We start from the raw sequence: 7,120 nt of genomic DNA on the forward strand, positions 1-7,120 counted from the left end.
TGTCATGACTAATAGGTAAAAAAATTAATGATTGAAGAAATTGAAATTACTTAGTTTCAAAAAGTTTGAAGTTTTGAAATTGTCTGGACGTTACATATGCAGAAGTTATACAGTGCAAACTAGAGATATCCCGCACAATATATCACTGTGGCATGCATTCGCACATCTCGGTCGTCTTTAACGGAAAAGCGGATTACGTCCAAGAAACCGGATATTCGCAATGCTTGCGAATGTTTCAAGATGGCACCACATTCCTGGGACCCGCTCATTTAATTAGTGGACTTCAAATTAACCAAACTTCTTATCACAGCCTTACGCTGGCTGGCGAATTAAAAACCGATGGAACTTGTAAGGGTACGCAATATTCTGACCCTTACGGCACGTGGGACAACGTAATTGTTCAAGCAGTCGCAAAAATCTCACTCAAATCATCTTATGTGCCAGTACAGCTCGAACACGGTAAAATCAAGTTAAGGTCAGGAACCATCTGTACACTGGCCGATAGCTTCTGTTTGGATTCTGACGACGGCTACACCTTTTGGAAACCAGTACCTACGAAATCATGCAACTTCAATCAATACGACGTACTATACGAAGGACTAGCGACTAAAATAGCAGGCAATAATTCACCCATCGTCTAAAGTCTTACCACACAAGACATCACATTTGCCTTGACAAAAACCAAAGAGCAGCCATTATGCGGATACACTCTGCTTCGCACGGAACATCCGAAACTATTTATTTTGGAAACAAAGCAAGGCCAAACTTTTGCCAACAAAGGTACGATCCCTGTGGATAACCTCGATATATTCACTTACATGAACTCCAAGTTTGTGTATGTTGAAAAACACATCCGGCACCAAATGACATCTTTGTATCATAATGTCATACAACAAAAATGTGAATTGGAACGACAAGTAATAACCAACGCCTTATCCTTTGCGACTCTCTTGCCTGATGAATTCGCGTATAATCTAATGAAATCGCCTAGATACATGGCCGTCACCACTGGAGAAGCTGTCCAGATCATAAAATGCATCCCTGTATAAGTTACCGTACGTCCAACCAAAGAATGTTATAACGAGTTACCCGTAACCATCAGAAACGCTTCTTACTTCCTCACACCCAAATCAAGAATCGTCACAAAGATCGGGAACGAGCGAGAATGTTCTCAAGAATTACCAACGTTATACCGGATAGAGGACACTTGGGTACAGTTCACGCCAAAAGCACAAGTAAGACAGTGTCACGTCCGGCCTTATTACTATGTCCGGATATGTAAATTTTTTTCCATCTATAAGGAATAAATCCTAAAACTATCAAACATCATTTGAAAAGCGCGTCAAAGCCGGCCATGACGCTTAACTCCGCCTAGAAACTAAGCGTGGCGCTTCGTAGCGCCTAAGGATCTCCCACCACAGTGAGAGCCCCTACTCCGGAGAGTTCCCTCTCTCCAGGCCGCCGCAGGCCCGAGCCGCCGAAACAAAGGACCTCAGAGCAGTTCCGAATTTCGGCAGTTCTCTGCGTGACACCGAACAGTATAGTCGCACTTCTAAATTCTAAGTCCAAATTCTAAATCCTAACTCTAATTCTAAAATTCTAACTCTAAGTATAATATTCTAACTCTAAATTCTAAGTCTAAATCTAAATTCTAATTCTAAGTTTTAGTCTCGAATTTTGTACTACTATACGAATAAATCGGTGTATTCATGTGTGAAAACTAGTGTTCAGTATTCTTCGAAACTTCCACTCCCGTGATAAAATACGATAGCGTTTAAATTTGTCATACGGCGTTTGAATTCAGAATAATTCAAACTGTGTTTGGAGCGGACCACCGCTCATTACAGTTAGAATTAACATTCTCAGCATTTGCCAAAATAAGGAATTGATAGTGAAGTCCGCCGCATATCAACCCTCCTTATTTGAGTAATCATTCAGAGGATGCATCAAATTCAATATGCCTAAGACAGCGACGCGCGGGAAGGAAGAATCAATTACGAAAACTAAACCGACTCTATCGTGAATCAGCGACCGAAGAATATTCTCAATTCCTCGGAGTGGAGTATCAAGCCGATCCTGAATACGAGGACATTTTCAACATTAAAAATAATAACAACGACGAACTCCTACAGTGGAAGTGCATACCAATAACGTTCCAACCACGACGCCTGCCGCCGCCAAACATCCCAGTGAACGACCCTCGCCGCACGCACTACCTCCAAGTACGAGCCGACACGATCAAGAAAGTGCTACTAAAGGTAAGTGAAATTCATGTTAGCCTAAGGAATCGCGCGTGTTAGCAAATTCAGAGACGCTTCTACCACGTGGAAGAGAACATTCTAGAAAAATCTCCGACGCATTTTTCCTCTTTTCCATCGTCACTGCGGAAGCTATAAAAAAGGGGTCAGGCTATAAAACTAGGGTCGCCCATTACACGCGGTGCAACTCTCGAACTTCTAACACGGAAAAACGCAAATAATTCAATCTCTTAAAAATCTTCGTGGCTCAAGAAATAACTTCGTAAAATCCGTACAACAAAATAGTCACTTAAACAATAATCAAATGAGAACACTCTTGATTTACCGACAATATACCGACACACGTTCTTTTACCGACATTACCGACATTATACCGACATACGTTCTTCTACCGACATTACCGACATTATACCGACGTACGTTCTTTCACCGACATCTTACCGACGTTCGTTACCAACGATTACCGACCACTTACCGACGGTCTCTACCTGTAGTAATATTTGTCCACAAACGATAACTTTTTTAAGAGCTTTTATTAATACGTGTTATCAATGAGGAATTACAATAAAAAGTGAAAGCAATAAAAGATGTATTTGTTTAATAAACAAATGGTCTGTAACATAGTAACGAAGGTGTAAAAACGTATAAGGTGTAAGTGTATATGTGGTGTAAGTGTAGATGTAAAAATGCTATAGTTAATGCTGCAGTAACGCCACAGTACTCCCCCCCAAGCGACGACTACGTTGCGAAATGGACTTTCTTCTTAGCTGGGTAAGTTCGTAGTGGTTTTCCGAAAGAAGCAGTAGAAGAAGTACTATGATCATCCATGACTGATGTGGTTGTAGGAACTGCAGGTACAACTGATGGTACAACAGATGTGGTTGTAGATGTAGATGTAGACGAAGTGCTCGAAGAGGATGAATGAAGTACAGAAGAATCTTCCTTGGGAAAAAAGGCTGGTTTCAGACGTTCCGTTGAGACGTTGACCAATTTTCCTGAAATGTCAATAGTAAACAAAAAATCAGAAATTCGTTTGTTAACAAGAAAAGGACCAGAATAAGGTGCTTGAAGAGATTTCTTAACAGCATCTTCACGAAGCCAAACATGAGTACAATCGTAAAGATTTTTGTGTACAAAAGGTGATTTTTTGGAGTGATGATGGGTAGGAGAAAATCTAATATTCCTCATATGTATTCTATGTTTCTCTAAAAATATTTCAGGATCTGCTGGAAAATCTTCCTCAATAAAGAATTCACCAGGAATCCGAAGAGTAGTTCCATAGAGTAATTCAGCAGGTGAAGTTTTCAAATCTTCTTTGAAACACGAACGAAGACCAAGAAGAACAGTAGGTAAAGATTCCAACCAATTCTTCGTCTGATGACACATAATTGCAGTCTTAACAGTCCTATGCCATCTCTCCAGAATTCCGTTTGAAGCTGGATAATAAGCAGAAGTTCTCTTGCGATCACATCCAATCAAATTAGTTAATGCTTTAAAGAGAGATGCTTCAAATTGTGGGCCTTGATCTGTAGTAATAGTTATAGGAGATCCATATCTAGCCACCCAATGAGAATAGAAAGCTGTCGAAACTGTTTCAGCAGTTATTTCTTTAAGTGGAATAGCTTCAGGCCACCTCGAGAATCGATCTATTATTGTTAAGCAATAACGGAAATCTTGACAAGAAGGAAGAGGGCCTATTAAATCCAAATGAACATGTTGAAAACGCTGATCAGGAACCGCAATTTTAACAGGGACATTTTTTGTATGTCTTGAAATTTTGGAACGTTGACAAGGTAGGCAAGAGCGAGACCACTCTTTAACGTCTTTATTCAATGACGGCCAAATAAATTTCTGTAGAAGTTGTTTAGCTGTAGTTCTACCGCTGGGATGTGCGAGGCCATGAACTACATCAAAAATTCTCTTACGAAGAGGTTTAGGAACGTATGGACGAATTAACTCAGAGGAACAGTCACAATATATAGGTACAGATGAACCAGTAAGCATAAGTTTCCTTAATTGAAGTGAAGAGTTCAAAGAAAGGAGATCTTGAAGTTCTTCATCATCCTTTTGAAATTCTGCTAATTCTTCCAGAGAGACAATGATTGGCATTGAAACTGATTCAATTCTTGATAAAGCATCAGCTACAGAATTTAACTTGCCTGAAATGTGGACAATATTAGTAGAGAATTGAGCAATAAGATCCAGTTGCCTAATTTGTCTAGGTGAAGCTTTGTCAGGTTTCTGAAGAAAAGCATAAATTAAAGGTTTGTGATCTGTCCTAATAATGAGTTGTCGTCCCTCAAGCAAATATCTGAAATATTTAATTGCTAAATAAATGCTTAAAAGTTCTCTATCGTAAGTACTGTAGTTCTTTTGAGTTTTATCAAGTTTTTTAGAAAAGAATGCAATTGGTTTATTGACATTTTCAATTGATTGTTCAAGTGATGCTCCTACAGCGAAATCAGAAGCATCACAAGTAAGAATCAAAGGAACTTGAGGAGCAGGATGAGAGAGAGTAGTCACACGGAGAAGTTCTTCTTTGCAATTCTGAAAAGCTGCTTCTGTCTCCATAGACCAAGGAATAGTTCTCCTATCTCTCTTGCGACTGTCCTTCAAAAAGTTTGTAAGTAATGCTTGATGTTCAGCTGCGTTTTTAAGGCAACGACGATAATAATTAATAATACCAATAAATCTTCTTAAATCATGTATTGTCTTAAGTTTGGGATAGTCGATAATTGATTTGACTTTTTGTTCTGTAGGTTTGATTCCTTGATTAGAGACAAGATATCCGAGAAAAGTAATTTCTTTTTGACCAAAAAGACATTTGGAAACATTAAGTGACAATCCAGCTTTCTGTAGACGATCAAAAACGATCCGCAAATGAGCTATGTGTTCTGACTCATCTCTAGAAGCTATGAGAATATCATCAAGATAGCAAAATGCAAAATCTAAATCATTTAACAATATATTCATAAACCTCTGAAAAGTTTGAGCTGCGTTACGAAGACCAAAAGGCATAACCAAAAATTCGAAAAGTCCAAAAGGTGTAGTTACAGCGGTCTTAGGAATATCTTCCTTTGCAACGGGTACTTGATAGTACGCTTTAACCATATCAATCTTAGAAAAGATATTCTTACCGTAGAGCTCCGCAGTGAAATCCTGTATGTGAGGCAATGGATATCGATCAGGGACAGTGACCGAATTTAACGCACGATAATCTCCACAAAGTCTCCATACATTTTCCTTTTTTGGAACCATATGTAAAGGTGCTGCCCACGTACTGCATGATGGTCTACAAATACCTTGGTCCATCATGAATTTAAATTCTTCTTTAGCATACTTCAGTTTCTCCGGAGAAAGTCTTCTGGGAATTGCAAATTTCGGAGGACCTTCCGTAACAATCCGATGTTCAATTCCATGTGAGTTTACCGATGAAAGAGGGGCAAAATGAGTAAGTCCTTGAAATTCTGCTAAAATCTTGTGAAAAGAAGAATCTGGAGATGTGGTACAAATTGATAATTGCAAAACTTCTTGTATCTTTCCACAGTTTTTAAGACCTGTTAAGGAATCAATTAGACGTTTGTTTTTAACATCTACAAGGAGATTAAAATGTCCGAGGAAATCTGCGCCTAAAATGGGACGTTGTATGTCCGCCACGCAAAATTTCCAACGGAAAATTCTCCTGAGACCAAGATCCACGGAAAGAGTTTTAGATCCATAAGTATCAATGTGTGTTCCGTTAGCAGCAAAAAGTTTTAAATTGGTTGATAACGGTTTGTATAATATTTTCTTGGGAAGCAAAGAAATGTCAGCACCAGTGTCAACAAGAAATTGTAAATTAGACGACTTGTCAAAAATAACGAGGCGATGACAAGGTAAACCGTTGCGAGTTGCCTCTATCTTCAACGGTATCTCTAGTTTTCCGTTGAATCAGTGAGACAAAGAGTTTTTGACTTAGTACAAGGAATTGTACATTTCTTTGCTTTATCTCCAAATTTCTTGTGATAAAAACAAATTTGTTCCTTAGAATCCGACTTTTTATCTTTTGAATTAGATCTTAATCTTGTTTTACTTCGAGATCGACTAAAAGATCTACCGCGACGACGAAAAACTTCCAGCGCAGCAATTCTTTTTTCTAAATCGGCAAGATCTGATTGCTTTGATTTTAAAGAAGTATTTACTTCGGTTATTTGATACCCGGTATCACGTTCGACTATTTTATCAGCGAGTTCAGCTAGCTTGATTAAGGGTACGTCCTCAACAACAGCTAAAGTCGCTTGAACTTTGTATGGCAAACGTTGAAGCCAAAGTGAATGTAAAATATTATCCGCTAAAGATCCACCGGATAATTGGCGTATCTCTCGTAAAAGCTCCGTTGGTTTTTTATCATTCAATTCAATTCCGGCTAATAATTGACGTAAGCGTTTTTCTTCTGAATCCGTGAAGCGATTAATGAGCGCCGATTTTAAAGCGTTATATTTATCATTTTCGGGTGGATTTTCAACAATTTCCGAAACGACAATTAATGCCTTTTCATCGAGATGACGAATAACAGTACTATATTTTATTTCTTCGGAACGTATACGAAATACCAAAAATTCGCTTTCGACTTGAGCAAACCACAATTTAGGTTGCTTGTGCCAGAATGTGGGAAGTTTTACCAGACGAAATTCATTAGAATGGATCTGAATGGACTCACCAGATTGTTGTTGCATATTTCCAGAGGGTGAATTAAAAGTTTCCGATCCCACCTGATTTAAAATGTTCTCTTTCGAAGATGTCAAAGCAGTTGAAGTAGACGGAAGAGTAGAGTTAGTTGTCTCAGTTCTAGGAGGAGATCTATCCAAAGGCATCTCGATTGA

At 38.7% G+C, this 7,120-nt stretch overlaps 1 long non-coding RNA gene across 6 annotated transcripts; it reads left to right on the forward strand.

Annotated features, from left to right (window-relative positions):
* Positions 1-3,193: 3,193 nt before the first annotated feature.
* LOC146723794 (uncharacterized) lies at positions 3,194-6,798 on the forward strand. Of its 6 annotated transcripts, none has more exons than XR_014924350.1 (9): positions 3,194-3,397; positions 3,479-3,607; positions 3,797-4,051; positions 4,116-4,254; positions 4,350-4,613; positions 4,701-4,881; positions 5,018-5,302; positions 5,381-5,709; positions 5,806-6,798. It is a non-coding gene; the product is annotated as an uncharacterized LOC146723794 (long non-coding RNA). The 6 variants fall into 6 exon arrangements; XR_014924352.1 differs by having other exon boundaries at positions 5,386-5,709; XR_014924354.1 differs by having other exon boundaries at positions 5,401-5,709.
* Positions 6,799-7,120: the final 322 nt, after the last annotated feature.

Source organism: Nylanderia fulva, unplaced genomic scaffold (assembly GCF_048542155.1).
Source record: "Nylanderia fulva isolate GAGA-0341 unplaced genomic scaffold, ASM4854215v1 Scaffold1673, whole genome shotgun sequence".
NCBI lineage: Eukaryota > Metazoa > Arthropoda > Insecta > Hymenoptera > Formicidae > Nylanderia > Nylanderia fulva.